The sequence below is a fragment of the Pelobates fuscus genome, chromosome 5 (assembly GCF_036172605.1).
Source record: "Pelobates fuscus isolate aPelFus1 chromosome 5, aPelFus1.pri, whole genome shotgun sequence".
Classification (NCBI taxonomy): Eukaryota; Metazoa; Chordata; class Amphibia; order Anura; family Pelobatidae; genus Pelobates; species Pelobates fuscus.
The window spans coordinates 31,756,828-31,772,849 of record NC_086321.1 but is presented as its reverse complement, the minus strand read 5'-3'; the positions used below and the strand labels follow the sequence as shown (position 1 = coordinate 31,772,849).

General features: G+C 46.4%; 1 protein-coding gene across 1 annotated transcript in view; it reads left to right on the top strand.

Moving 5' to 3' along the window:
• The window catches only part of ADGRV1 (adhesion G protein-coupled receptor V1), a 441,777-nt gene that overhangs the window by 341,578 nt on the left and 84,177 nt on the right, over positions 1 to 16,022 (top strand). The gene's annotated exons all lie outside the window — the stretch shown is intronic.

Below are 16,022 nucleotides of genomic sequence, written 5' to 3'. Positions count from 1 at the left end.
CACTTATTGGCCCCATGGGTCTCATAACTTAAATATAGCTCTCATATAGCATTGAACTACTAAAGGCAGTTAAATGCTGAATGGAAGGACAGCGCTAGGTGACACCAGACACAATGCGACAAAGCAGTTACAAGCTCGTTTGAGCAGGGCCCTCTCAACCTATCGTTCCTGTAAGTTTTCTTGTAATTGTCCTATTTATAGTTAAATCCCCGCTCTAATAATATTGTAAAACGCTACAGAATCTGTTGGCGCTACATAAATGGCGATAATACTAATAATAATAGCCCTTTAGTACAGGTTTTACTACCAAATCATATACAGCAATGCGTTTGTAAAAGTAATACATTGGTATTTATTTAGTCTTGAGTAAATTTAATTTTTCATATTTTTTTTAATATGTAGATAGGTCTCAATAAAAAAAAAAAAAACACCTTTGTGTAGGAATGAAACTGTGATTTATAGAGAACTTCATATTTTTTAGTTGTGGATAGGTTTTCAATAAAGAAAAAAAACTTTGTGTAGGAATGAAACTTTGATTTATATAGAACTGATAATAATGGCACAGGAATGCAAATAGTAGGTCAAATTAGGCAATTTCAAAAAGATTAAAAGGTGTAAGATTTTCAACCCACTTGTCATTTCTGCACAGCCCCCAGTTTAGTGAAAAAAACCTATTTGGGTTAACTCATAAAATTCCAATAAATGTTACAAATGTATATTTTATTTAGATATAGTTTCTGGAATTCAGATTAGTATTCCTTTTAAAAGATAACCAGCCGAAGAGGAACTAACATTAACGCTACTTAAATAAGCCAGGTGATTGTTTTTTATTCTTATTTTACGTGTTTATCTCCAAGATATTCTATAGCTTTATTGCAGCAGGACACATTTAATGCATGATTCGGAGGCTACGACAGATCCCAAAGGAATTAGAGGTTTCACTTTAGCTTACTATCTAATAGATTTGGAAGCTGTTGGATACATAAGGACTTGTAAGAACACAGAGCCTGTCCGTACGGGCTAAACTCAAGAGAAAATGATCTTGATTTGTAAGGTGCAATAGACGCTGCTGAGATAAGCATACAGCAAATTAAATGTAAATTAATGTAAAGTCCTAATGTTACAACAACCAGAAAGGAACACAATGCTTCCTTTACCCTCTCTCCCAATGTGCCTGAGGTGTTAACAGCAGATAATGGGTCCTGAGTGCATCTAATAATCACTATTAGAGATGTCCCGAACAGTTCGCTGGCGAAAAGTTCCTGGCGAACATAGCTTGTTCGTGTTCGCCCCGGATGGCGAACATATGCGATGTTCGGTCCGCCCCCTATCCGTCATCATTGAGTAAACGTTGGCCCTGTACCTCACAGTCAGCAGACACATTCCAGCCAATCAGCAGCAGACCCTCCCTCCCAGACCCTCCCACCTCCTGGACAGCATCCATTTTAGATTCATTCAGAAGCTGCATTTTTTTTTTTTTTTTAGACAGAAGTGTGTTATATTTGAGCATGCTAGGCTGAACGTGCGTATATCATGGCTAGTTGCACTGAGGGTATGAGTATATAGCAGTACATTGTTGTAAAAGATGGCTGTCATGTTTAGGGTGTAGCTTGCACGTTATCAACTGTGTATTTATATCAGCAGCTCCACCACTAGTTATAAATCAAGTGTGAGTCGCCCTATGAGATGAGACTAGTGAATAACATAATACATGAACATTTAAGGTAAAGGCATGTAAGGAACTACGACAATAAACTCTTTAAGAGGTGAAATAATGACATGTTTAAACGCTTGCTACTTTACGATTAGTTAATGTGCAGAGAGCAGTTCATGAGATCAAAGGCATGGTGTGGAGGATCGGCTATAGTGGGACATGCTTGGCAGGCTGCTGTTTACTGCTTATGCGCATCCGATCCCTTCTGGGCGCCAGGTGCAGACCCTGGGAGTCCCTGATACCTGGAACAACAAAGGCAAGTCTCTGGCTGAGTGCTGGGTTCGCGGCTTGAGGTGGTGGAAGCTTGTTTTGTCGGGTGGTCGGATCTGTCCCGGTGGTGCTTCACGTCCGGTGCGGGATTGTGGTGGCTTAAGGTGGAGGCGAGTGCTTGACGTGGGGCAGGCTTTGCATTTCTGTTTGTGCCTCCGGTCCCGTCTTCGACGCCTTTTGAGTTGGTTGATTTTAATGGGGACTGCTTCGCTTAGCTGTGGTGGAGCTTGTTGGGGCTGTGGTGGACCTTGTTGGGGATTCCTGCTTGTTATTTGCTTCCAAAATTGATTAAAGAGTCTGTCCAGCTTAGACTCAATATCCTGCCATGCTTTGCTGGTACCAGGAGGACACGCAGCTGCTGCCATATTGAGAGAGTCGCAGATGAGTATGTCAGCCTGGGCGGCTGTGCTCTGTGTATCCATTAGCTCCAGACAGCCTCTCAGGGGTGGACCGGAAAAACCCCCACCGATCCGAGGGAGGGGGTAACGGAGCTCCTGCCGGGACGTAGCTGCTCCTGGGCATCCCAGGATCGGGAGATCGGCCGCCTCTCCCGCCCGGTGAGCACCAGGCCACACTTGCCACGCGGAGGTAAGTAAGACTCTGTCGAGTTGCTGACCGCTATTAAGCATGTCGTGTCGGTCAGGTAGGAGCATTGCTGGGTCATCCCCTTCTGGGGTGAAATTCACTTGTTGATAGCTGCTTAAAGTGAGATATTGAGGGAGCTCACACCAAGTGCTTCTTTCCTCCATGACATATAGGCCCCGCCCCCTGGAAGCTGCATTCTTAGTGAAAGGAGGGACAGTGTAGCTGCTGCTGATTTAATAGGGAAATCGATAGCTAGGCTAGTGTATTCCGTGTCCACTACAGTCCTGAAGGACTCATCTGATCTCTGCTGTAAGGACAGCACCCCAAAAAGCCCTTTTTAGGGCTAGAACATCAGTCTGCTATTTTTTTTCTAATTGCCGTTGCCTGCTGGCCAGCGTGTGTGTCAGGCTTACAGCGTATACTGTGCCCACTTGCCCAGTGCCACCACTCATACCTGGTGTCACAATAGCTTGCAAAAAAAACAAACTTTTTTGACTGTAATATAATAGCAGTCAGTTTCCTTCACACGTGTGCGTTTCAGGGCCTGCCAGGGCACAGTGTCACACCAGTGCAATTCATATCTGGTGTAACAGTAGTGTACATTAAAACAAAAAACCTAGAAATTTGACTGTGAAATAATAGCAGTCAGTTTCCTTCACACGTGTGCGTTTCAGGGCCTGCCAGGTGGTGTAACAGTAGTGTACATTTAAAAAATTTTTTTTTTTGACTATAATAGATTGAATAGCAGTTAGTTGTCTGCAAGCGTGTTTGTCAGGCCTACAGCGTCTACTCTGCCAACTTCTGCCAGTGCACAGTGCCACTCATATCTGTTGTCACAGTAGCATGCACGCATAGTACCACTAATTTGAAAAAAAATGACAGGCAGAGGCAGGCCACCCCGCAGGGGCCGTCGTGGTCGTGGTGCTGTGATTCCCTTTGGACCTAGAATAATGCCCAGTGTTCAGAGGCCACGTACCCTGAACTCAAAAAGTTCTGAGGACATAGTTGACTGGCTAACACAGGACACCCAATCTTCTACAGCTTCCGCTCGGAACCTTGACGCACCATCCTCCTCCAGCTTAGCTTCGGCACCTCTCAAGTTACCACTCGCCCGCCTGCCGCCACCACCAACACAAGCACCACAGCTGCTTCACTTGATCTGTCAGAGGAGTTATTTACACATCAGTTTGAAGAAATGAGTGATGCGCAACCATTATTGCCAGAGGATGTAGATAACAGGGATATGTCTCAGTCAGGCAGCATTACACACATGGATGTACGATGTGATGATGTTGTACCCGCTGCTGCTTCCTTTGCTGAGTTGCCTAGGTCACAAAAGTCTAGATTACCTCACCTTTATTAAGATGAATGAGGGATGGATCCTGAAGGGACTGACAGTGGGAGATACATTCGACTAAAAAAGGCCTGATAGGGGACGTAACAGGGATTAAACTGATAGGAATGGTACTACTTAACACACCTTATAATAACGCAGAGAGAGGCAACGCAGAGAGAGGAGTCTGAAGAAGAGGAGTCAGAGGAGGAAGGTGGCTTTGAGGAGGTGGAAGACCAAACACAGCAGGTGTCCCAGGGGGCTTGTTGTTACCTTTCGGGGACCCTTGGTGTTGTACGTGGCTGGGTGGAGGAAGAGACCTTCAATGACATCCGTGAGGACAAGGAATGGGACATGGCTAGCTTGGTATCCAACCTTGTGCAAATGGGGAGTTTGCGGTTGTGCAAATGGACTGTTTGCGGTTGTTTGCGGTGCGTTAAACGGGGAGTTTGGTCTGTCACTGTGAAGCGGGCGTAACCCTTACACTACCTGATCGATACAACATCATACCTGATGTTTTAAAGCACGTTATTCCAAACAATTTAGGAATGTTAGGTGATTTATGCCCTTTATGGATTAAAACCAGACTCTGCATCAACTATGTGATTTTCCATGGGGGTTTTGCCATGGATCCGGAATGCCACAGTCCAGGTGTTAGTCCCCTTGAAACAACTTTTCCATCACTATTGTGGCCAGAAAGAGTCTCTGTGGGTTTTAAAATTCGCCTGCCTATTGAAGTCTATGGTGGTTCGCCCGGTTCGCCCATTCGCGAACATTAGCGGAAGTTTGCGTTCACCGTTTGCAAGCGGAAAATTTTATGTTCGCGACATCTCTAATCACTATCCATCTTTATGTAAATTAATAAAAGAGTTAACAAATAGCATAAGTTCACTAGATCCCCCAGCTCCCCCAACTAATGCATCAATATTTGTTTTATTATTTTATTTAACCCAGCTTATTTAGGAATGTTTTGCAACAGTACGTCTAATCAATATACACACTGTTACCTTCTTAAAGTCCAATGAACATTTCCTTTGATATTAGCATGCATTGCAATAAATTGTAGTGCCAAATGTTTTTGTCATGTAAATTGTCTGACCGGAACATATTGTGTTTGCCCTCACATGATATCTCACCTTGGGTGGTGGAATGTAGATAAGATGTTATGTACCAAGTAGCACATGCTGTGATGACGTTTCTAGTTGTTGTTGTTTTTTTATTTTTTAACGATATGATCTGTTGTTAATTTTGACTCATTACTGATATACTGTCAACGCAGCCCTGAATTATATGGAAACTGGTTTTAATAATTGCTTATAAATTTAACAAATCCCCTTTGAAACAACTTGCACACTTGTCCTTGCAAATTTCCATTTAAACAACTTGGCTGGTTGAATTTCAAATGTTGTCTTTGCATAAAATAATTCAAACGCAACATAACATTCCAGTTTTAACGGTAACTCTTACAAATACGATTAACCCTCACAAGTTTTTTTTTTTATTTTAAATGTAATCCGTTACAAGAATATTTCCCCTGAAACACACTAATTTTGTAATTCTGCAGCTGTGCCTGTCTTCGTCCTAGTCATCGGTCACTGGTCTTAATAAAATAATTATTCCTGAAACATCTTCATTTAAACTCTTCCATCATTGTATATTTGTCTCCTGATAAATTCCTGTTTAGATCTGTCTGGCTGAATCTTGCAACATAATGTTTAGTAAGACAGAGATCATATAATTTACTTTGGAGCCATAAGGTCTATACTAATATCCTGTAATCCTGCCCTAAATACTAGCGTTTATGTCTGTTTCATGCCCATTATTCCTGCTTTTGTTACGTTGTAATAAGCTACAAATTTACTGGCTAATGCTTGGTTGAGCTGTTATTTCATAGCGCAGTTTACAAAGACACTAACATTATATTCAATTGTTCCAGGTCACCCAGAGTTTAAAGTGGTGAGCTGCATTGATTAAAGGCTTGTGATCTGTTTTATCTCTCTTTAACTGGTATCTACAGTTTGCTAATATCTTTGAGTGATAATAGGGTACACCAAATTCAATTGTATAGAATGTGTTATTAAGGTAACATGTTACTGGCCTTACTCGGCAAGTCTGTTTTGGATGGCTGGTGTCTCCTGCAGGTAATCCTCTCTCGAAGATAGGTGTGGCGCATATGATTGTGACGTTAGTCACTGCCTAGTATCTTCATGTGTTGTGATGCAGAAGAAAATACAATGTTGCTAGAGCCCCAGTAAATTGGTTTGTTTTATCGAACAGCTAAACAGTCAAAAGGTGTCTCATAGATGAACCCAGATTTGTGGCTAGTTTTTGAGGATCTGCTTGACCGGCTCACCATCTTTGCCAGGGCCAGATTTACATGTCAGGTGCATATAGGCATAACATTCTAAGCTACCCACACCTCCCCAAAACAACAAAAGGCATATAAATAAGTATAATAAAAAGATTAACTGGACATTGCGGGCCAAGAAACATCTAAACAACGTGTATGTATACATGTATGTAAGTGCATATTCCTAATTGTAGAGTATTGTGTTTAAATCTGTGAGTATATAGAGTATATGGAGTATATGCAGCTGTGCGAATGCATAAAGGGTTAATGATAATGTTAGAATTGGTTAGGGTAAAGACGGGTTAAGGTTATAAAGGAGTTAACATCAGGCTGATTATTGTTAATAGTATTAACAGCTCAAGAGGGGTTAATGCTGTAGAATAAGGGCTGTTTAGGATTAGTGAGGTTAGTGTTAATAGTTGGGTTACATTTAGTATTGGGGTACACAAGGTGTTTTGTTTTTAAGAAGAGCTAAACATAGGATTAAGGTAAATGATTTATTTTCGAGTCTGGGCTTTGAGTGCTGGAGTTGGAAGGGTTAATTGGAAAGTACTCACCCCCCTATGTCTTCTATAGACAAGTCAGATTGATGATATTAGAGCTGCAGGGGCTGTAATACGGTGTGCATCACTGAGAGCTTCCCCTACTACCTCTACAAGACATTTCCTATGTGAGAGTTTGGGCAGATGAAAAGTGATCGCTTCCACTTACAGCTCTACTATTGAAGTTGACTTGACTACAGAAGACACTGGCCAAGGTACCCAGGGCCGGACTGGCCTACCGGGATACCGGGAAATTTCCCGGTAGGCCGCCAGTCCTGGGGCCGCTTTGACATGTGGCTGCACTCAGCCACACGACCTGTAAAAAAAATTCTGTTACCCTATGCGGCCGCGCGGCCGCAGCCACAACCGCGCGGCCGCAGTCACACCCGAGCCGGCCGCTGCTGCTGCTTACTGTCAGCCGCCGGATGCGAGCGGCAAATGACGACATGACGTCACATCCGGCGGCTGCGCGGCGGCGGCACTACTGAAACTGTCTGCATCGCGGCCTCTTTTCCCTGAGCTGTTGAACTTCTAAAGGTAAGAATAAAGGGGCTTGGGGGACCTATTGTATTATGTATTGAGGAGGAGGGGTCAGTAATGTATAGAGGAGGGGAGGGGGGGTCAGTAATGTATAGAGGAGGGGAGGGGGGGTCAGTAATGTATAGGGGAGGGGAGGGGGGGTCAGTAATGTATAGGGGAGGGGGGTCAGTAATGTATAGGGGAGGGGGGTCAGTAATGTATAGGGGAGGGGGGGGTCAGTAATGTATAGGGGAGGGGGGGGGTCAGTAATGCGGAGGGGAGGGGGGTCAGTAATGTATAGGGGAGGGGAGGGGAGGGGGGGTCAGTAATGTATAGGGGAGGGGGGGTCAGTAATGCATAGGGGAGGGGAGGGTAGGGGGGTCAGTAATGTATAGGGGAGGGGAGGGGGTCAGTAATGTATAGGGGAGGGGAGGGGAGGGGGGGTCAGTAATGTATAGGGGAGGGGAGGGGGGTCAGTAATGTATAGGGGAGGGGGGGTCAGTAATGCATAGGGGAGGGGAGGGTCAGTAATGTATAGGGGAGGGTCAGTAATGTATAGGGGAGGGGAGGGTCAGTAATGTATAGGGGAGGGGAGGGGGTCAGTAATGTATAGGGGAGGGGAGGGGAGGGGGGTCAGTAATGTATAGGGGAGGGGAGGGTCAGTAATGTATAGGGGAGGGGAGGGTCAGTAATGTATAGGGGAGTGGAGGGTCAGTAATGTATAGGGGAGGGGAGGGGAGGTCAGTAATGTATAGGGGAGGGGAGGGGGGTCAGTAATGTATAGGGGAGGGGAGGGGGGTCAGTAATGTATAGGGGAGGGGAGGGGGGTCAGTAATGTATAGGGGAGGGGAGGGGGGGTCAGTAATGTATAGGGGAGGGGCGGTCGGTCAGTAATGTATAGGGTAGGGGAGGGGGGTGGGTCATTAATGTATTGGGGAGGGGAGGGGGGTCATTAATGTATTGGGGAGGGGAGGGGGGTCAGTAATGTATAGGGAAGGGGAGGGGGGTCAGTAATGTATAGGGGAGGGGGGGTCAGTAATGTGTAGGGGAGGGGAGGGGGGTCAGTAATGTATAGGGGAGGGGAGGGGGGTCAGTAATGTATAGGGGAGGGGGGTCAGTAATGTATAGGGGAGGGGAGGGGAGGGGGGTCAGTAATGTATAGGGGAGGGGAGGGGAGGGGGGTCAGTAATGTATAGGGGAGGGGAGGGTCAGTAATGTATAGGGGAGGGGAGGGTCAGTAATGTATAGGGGAGTGGAGGGTCAGTAATGTATAGGGGAGGGGAGGGGAGGTCAGTAATGTATAGGGGAGGGGAGGGGGGTCAGTAATGTATAGGGGAGGGGAGGGGAGGGGGGTCAGTAATGTATAGGGAAGGGGAGGGGGGTCAGTAATGTATAGGGGAGGGGAGGGGGGGTCAGTAATGTATAGGGGAGGGGCGGTCGGTCAGTAATGTATAGGGTAGGGGAGGGGGTGGGTCATTAATGTATTGGGGAGGGGAGGGGGGTCATTAATGTATTGGGGAGGGGAGGGGGGGTCATTAATGTATTGGGGAGGGGGGTCAGTAATGTATTGGGGAGGGGAGGGGGGTCAGTAATGTATTGGGGAGGGGAGGGGGGTCAGTAATGTATTGGGGAGGGGAGGGGGGTCAGTAATGTATTGGGGAGGGGAGGGGGTCAGTAATGTATTGGGGAGGGGAGGGGGGTCAGTAATGTATTGGGGAGGGGGGGTCAGTAATGTATTGGGGGAGGGAAAGATGGGTCTGTAATGTATTGGGGGAGGGGGTCAGTAATGTATTAGGGGAGGGGGTCAGCAGTATATTAGATAGGGGGGAGGGGGGGACGGGAAAGATCTGACTAGGGAATTTGAGATGAGGCAATGATTATATTTGTGACATTTATATTTGTGGCCCAATGAATATTATATATATGTGTGTATAGAAGGAAATGTAAATAGAGGGGGCTACAGGGGTGAGGGAATTATATTTGTAATATATTTATTAGGAACTGTGGAGGGAAGGGGGTTGGATGAGACCATTAAATATTAAAGCATTAAATATTATATTTATGGGGTAGGAACTGTATTATATATTTTTTATTTAGTGCAGGGGTAGGTTACCTTCGACACTCCCTTTGTTTTTTGACTACATCTCCATTAAGGCTTGCAAAGCATAATGGGAGGTGTAGTCCACAACATCTGGAGTGGCAAAGGATGTCTATTCCTGGTTTAGAGCATAGGTGTATAACCATTTGGCTTCCCCAGGCCAAAATAAACCCTTAAACTCTTAAAGGATCACTATAGTGTCAGGAAAACAAAGCGGTTTTCCTGACACTTTAGTGCCCTGAGGGTGCCCACACCCTCAGGGTCCCCCTCCCGTGGCGCTGAAGGGGTTAAAATTCCTTAAGTTACTTACCTTAATCCAGCACCAGGCTCCCTCGGCGCTGGTGACCTCTCCTCCCCGTCTGACTTCAGCTCCCCCGTCCGACGTCACTGGAGCTGAATGCGCATAGCCGCGCGCGCATTCAAAGTGTCCATAGGAAAGCATTTCTCAATGCTTTCCTATGGACACTCTGCGTGATGGAGGCAAAACGTGCCTCCAGCGTCGCAGATGCGCCTCTAGTGTCTCTCCGGAAGACAGCCATTAGAGGCTTCTCTGAAACTGCTACGTTTTTATGTGAAGGGTTAAAACCTGAGGGACATTGCACCCAGGCCACTTCATTGAGCTGAAATGGTCTGGGTGACTATAGTGTCCCTTTAACGCTGTTACGGCGTTATATGCCGTCCGCATTTTAATGGGCTGTTAAGGTGAATTCTGATGACTCTGCAATGCTATGGGGCTGGTATGTAATTTTTTCCAGGGCTGGTTTTCATACCCAGTCCGGCCCTGGCCACACGACCTGTAAAAAAAATTCTGTTACCCTATGCGGCCGCGCGGCCGCAGCCACAACCGCGCGGCCGCAGTCACACCCGAGCCGGCCGCTGCTGCTGCTTACTGTCAGCCGCCGGATGCGAGCGGCAAATGACGACATGACGTCACATCCGGCGGCTGCGCGGCGGCGGCACTACTGAAACTGTCTGCATCGCGGCCTCTTTTCCCTGAGCTGTTGAACTTCTAAAGGTAAGAATAAAGGGGCTTGGGGGACCTATTGTATTATGTATTGAGGAGGAGGGGTCAGTAATGTATAGAGGAGGGGAGGGGGGGTCAGTAATGTATAGAGGAGGGGAGGGGGGGTCAGTAATGTATAGGGGAGGGGAGGGGGGGTCAGTAATGAATAGGGGAGGGGGGTCAGTAATGTATAGGGGAGGGGGGGGTCAGTAATGTATAGGGGAGGGGGGGGGTCAGTAATGCGGAGGGGAGGGGGGTCAGTAATGTATAGGGGAGGGGAGGGGGGTCAGTAATGTATAGGGGAGGGGAGGGGAGGGGAGGGGGGGGTCAGTAATGTATAGGGGAGGGGGGTCAGTAATGCATAGGGGAGGGGAGGGTAGGGGGGTCAGTAATGTATAGGGGAGGGGAGGGGGTCAGTAATGTATAGGGGAGGGGAGGGGAGGGGGGGTCAGTAATGTATAGGGGAGGGGAGGGGGGTCAGTAATGTATAGGGGAGGGGGGGTCAGTAATGCATAGGGGAGGGGAGGGTCAGTAATGTATAGGGGAGGGTCAGTAATGTATAGGGGAGGGGAGGGGGGTCAGTAATGTATAGGGGAGGGGAGGGGGGTCAGTAATGTATAGGGGAGGGGAGGGGAGGGGGGTCAGTACTGTATAGGGGAGGGGAGGGGGGTCAGTAATGTATAGGGGAGGGGAGGGGGTCAGTAATGTATAGGGGAGGGGAGGGGGGTCAGTAATGTGTAGGGGAGGGGAAGGGGGTCAGTAATGTGTAGGGGAGGGGAGGGGGGTCAGTAATGTATAGGGGAGGGGGGGTCAGTAATGTATAGGGGAGGGGAGGGTCAGTAATGTTTAGGGGAGGGGAGGGGGGGTCAGTAATGTATAGGGGAGGGGGGTCAGTAATGTGGAGGGCAGGGGAGGGGGGGTCAGTAATTTATAGGGGAGGGGAGGGGGGTCAGTAATGTATAGGGGAGGGGAGGGGGGTCAGTAATGTATAGGGGAGGGGAGGGGGGTCAGTAATGTATAGGGGAGGGGAGGGGGGGTCAGTAATGTGTAGGGGAGGGGAGGGGGGTCAGTAATGTATAGGGGAGGGGAGGGGGGTCAGTAATGTATAGGGGAGGGGAGGGGGGTCAGTAATGTATAGGGGAGGGGAGGGGAGGGGGGTCAGTAATGTATAGGGGAGGGGAGGGTCAGTAATGTATAGGGGAGGGGAGGGTCAGTAATGTATAGGGGAGTGGAGGGTCAGTAATGTATAGGGGAGGGGAGGGGAGGTCAGTAATGTATAGGGGAGGGGAGGGGGGTCAGTAATGTATAGGGGAGGGGAGGGGGGTCAGTAATGTATAGGGGAGGGGAGGGGGGTCAGTAATGTATAGGGGAGGGGAGGGGGGGTCAGTAATGTATAGGGGAGGGGCAGTCGGTCAGTAATGTATAGGGTAGGGGAGGGGGGTGGGTCATTAATGTATTGGGGAGGGGAGGGGGGTCATTAATGTATTGGGGAGGGGAGGGGGGTCATTAATGTATTGGGGAGGGGAGGGGGGTCATTAATGTATTGGGGAGGGGAGGGGGGTCATTAATGTATTGGGAGGGGAGGGGGGTCATTAATGTATTGGGGAGGGGAGGGGGATCAGTAATGTATTGGGGAGGGGAGGGGGGTCATTAATGTATTGGGGAGGGGAGGGGGGGTCATTAATGTATTGGGGAGGGGGGTCAGTAATGTATTGGGGAGGGGAGGGGGGTCAGTAATGTATTGGGGAGGGGAGGGGGGTCAGTAATGTATTGGGGAGGGGAGGGGGGTCAGTAATGTATTGGGGAGGGGAGGGGGTCAGTAATGTATTGGGGAGGGGAGGGGGGTCAGTAATGTATTGGGGAGGGGGGGTCAGTAATGTATTGGGGGAGGGAAAGATGGGTCTGTAATGTATTGGGGGAGGGGGTCAGTAATGTATTAGGGGAGGGGGTCAGCAGTATATTAGATAGGGGGGAGGGGGGGACGGGGAAGATCTGACTAGGGAATTTGAGATGAGGCAATGATTATATTTGTGACATTTATATTTGTGGCCCAATGAATATTATATATATGTGTGTATAGAAGGAAATGTAAATAGAGGGGGCTACAGGGGTGAGGGAATTATATTTGTAATATATTTATTAGGAACTGTGGAGGGAAGGGGGTTGGATGAGACCATTAAATATTAAAGCATTAAATATTATATTTATGGGGTAGGAACTGTATTATATATTTTTTATTTAGTGCAGGGGTAGGTTACCTTCGACACTCCCTTTGTTTTTTGACTACATCTCCATTAAGGCTTGCAAAGCATAATGGGAGGTGTAGTCCACAACATCTGGAGTGGCAAAGGATGTCTATTCCTGGTTTAGAGCATAGGTGTATAACCATTTGGCTTCCCCAGGCCAAAATAAACCCTTAAACTCTTAAAGGATCACTATAGTGTCAGGAAAACAAAGCGGTTTTCCTGACACTTTAGTGCCCTGAGGGTGCCCACACCCTCAGGGTCCCCCTCCCGTGGCGCTGAAGGGGTTAAAATTCCTTAAGTTACTTACCTTAATCCAGCACCAGGCTCCCTCGGCGCTGGTGACCTCTCCTCCCCGTCTGACTTCAGCTCCCCCGTCCGACGTCACTGGAGCTGAATGCGCATAGCCGCGCGCGCATTCAAAGTGTCCATAGGAAAGCATTTCTCAATGCTTTCCTATGGACACTCTGCGTGATGGAGGCAAAACGTGCCTCCAGCGTCGCAGATGCGCCTCTAGTGTCTCTCCGGAAGACAGCCATTAGAGGCTTCTCTGAAACTGCTACGTTTACATGTGAAGGGTTAAAACCTGAGGGACATTGCACCCAGGCCACTTCATTGAGCTGAAATGGTCTGGGTGACTATAGTGTCCCTTTAACGCTGTTACGGCGTTATATGCCGTCCGCATTTTAATGGGCTGTTAAGGTGAATTCTGATGACTCTGCAATGCTATGGGGCTGGTATGTAATTTTTTCCAGGGCTGGTTTTCATACCCAGTCCGGCCCTGAAGGTACCTTATAATTATCTCTCCCCAACAGTCTATTTAAGCTCAAAAAGCACATTATAAACAGGTTCCCCCTAGTGTTCAGGTGCCTACTCTTTCTAATGGGAAATCCGTCCCTGATAACTGCCCTGCATGATGCAATGCGCAGGGCACGTGGATAGGGATACCATATCCACCATGTTTTCCTGGACACATATCATTTATACAAATTGATGGGCAACATACAGAAAGTCAAATGTTGCAGGTAGTAAATCAGGTGATAAATCAGTCAGGAATCCTAAACATTATCCATAATACACTGCTGCCTTTTCGTGTCCTGCCAATCTACATGATGAAATGACGCGTGTCCCAGAAAACATGGTGGATATGCTGAATCTGCACATGGGGAAACTAGTGGGGTGCTGTTTTATAATTTGTCAGTTTAGGCAATCTCTATGAGGTTATGTATGAAAGTGTTCTTATGGGGGGGGGGGGGGGGGGGGAGAGGGGAGCAAACTGAGAAATGGAGAGGCTGAGCTCTGAGCTCTGGGCCATAACCTAATGAAACCTTTGATTTTGGTGTGGAAAACCTATCCCCAACTTACCTGCTCAACTTTGTTGCCAAGTGTACTCTATGGGATGCAAACACAAAAAAACAAAACCCGACACGGGCACAAGGTGTGTTACTAGTGCACAAAGTGACCCTAGCAGCTTCCTGGGTGCCCACTCCACAGCGTGCCCAATTATATCACAAAGCGGGCACTTGCGCAGTGCCCTATCAGTAATGCACCCGTAGGCAGATGCCTTCTCTACCTAATAATACCAATGGCTCTGGTGGAAGGGTGGTACTTGGTGCACCGCTGTCACCCTGGACAGACCCTCCCCTCTTTCTCATGTAAGTAAACCACTGGATCGAATAGACCAAGTGTAATTTAACTGATTGCTCAATTATTTATACATGTATTTATACCTCAACAGTCTTCCAGATTTTAGTCTTCCAGATTTCTACATATCTACATTTTATATATATATATATATATATATATATATATATATATATATATATATATAAAATCAGGGGTAAGACCTTCTGCATTCCAGTTATTGTGAACTTCATCTCTGTTTAATGCTCTTAAAGCCATAGTGCTGGCAAAACATCTTGGGAAATGTAGTCCACAATACCTGAAATGTTGAAGGTTGGCTATCCCTGCTCTATATACTGCTATATCTTATTAAAGAGGAGGAGAGACTTGATCTAAATCCTAACTGGAAGCTAATAAAAGCAGCAGTATAACTACTAACTAATATACTTCAAACAAATACAGGTGTGAAAAGAATAAGAGGCTCTTACTAAGCCATGAAAGATGACTTATTCATTGGCGTTCACATCAGAATGAGATCACAGTCTCCGGAGCACACATCGATACTGGCAGGCTGGTTTCATCTCTAGAATATAGAGAACAATGTGTAAAATAACCTGTACAGACGGGAAGCCTTACTGTTGTTTACTCTTTTTTATTTTGTATGATTTTTTTGAGGGTCAGAGCTAGAAAAAGGTTCCTCTAGTCTCAGGGCTGCACTGGAACATGCATGTCCCAAATTGTCTGAGATTAGTGGGAGTTACACTCCAGGCAGCAGCTGCAGGTGGCAACTTTTTCAGTTAATTCAGCATCTTTCCTAATAATGGAATCTTGGGAGAATTGCCGCTACGGCAGAAGATTCCTGTTTCTGTATAATTATGAGCTTTTCTAACTGTGAAGAATATCTCACTCTCCCCACACACACACACGCACAGCCACAAACAAAACAAAATAAGTGTGAATTAGACAACATTTTCCCTGAAAGAAAAGTTTCCTTAAACAACAACCTAAACAGCCATAACAGTGGGAAATTTTACAGCAGTAATAAGACAATGCTGTAACCCTTGGTTTATAGCATCGCTGAGCCAGTGTCAGTCTCCCCGCTCTGCAGAGTGCCTCCATCTTTCCTGTTTGTGGTTTACTGAGTCTGTGTTGCAATAAAAACATTTATTTTAGGTTATTTTTTTAACAACGCTTCTTCTTTTCTCTATTTTTGTTAAAAGTAAAAGCAGTGCAACAATATAATTAATTTAATAACAGGTGATGAATCCAGACTTCCTCTAATAAGGGAAATTTAAGGGAAATCTAATAAGATGACTTAGTGAATTACAGCATGTTCCTACAAAATAAATAAATGTTATCCTTGAGTTCTCTAATCCTACGTGTCTCCTAACCGAAAACCACAGTTCTTCCTAACTTTAGCTGTAACATTTAAATCTATGTTATCATGATGAACAATGGACATCACTTTTGCCTACACCTCAATTATAGTGTCTCAAAAATTGTGCTCTATGACATCCAACTGAACTGTCCCTTCCAACTGGAAATGTCTGTTCTTTGTTCCCTTAACCAAGTATATGCTATTAAAGCACTTTCTGGAGTGAGTGGTACTTGGGGGGGAGGGGGAAGTAAAAAAAATTCTAACCTCCAAAGCAATTCTGCATCCAAAGCATTGTCCTGCGTGCATGTACATACATTTTGTAGTGCTCCTATGCTATTCTATTGTAGCCCCTTTTCTTTCTTCT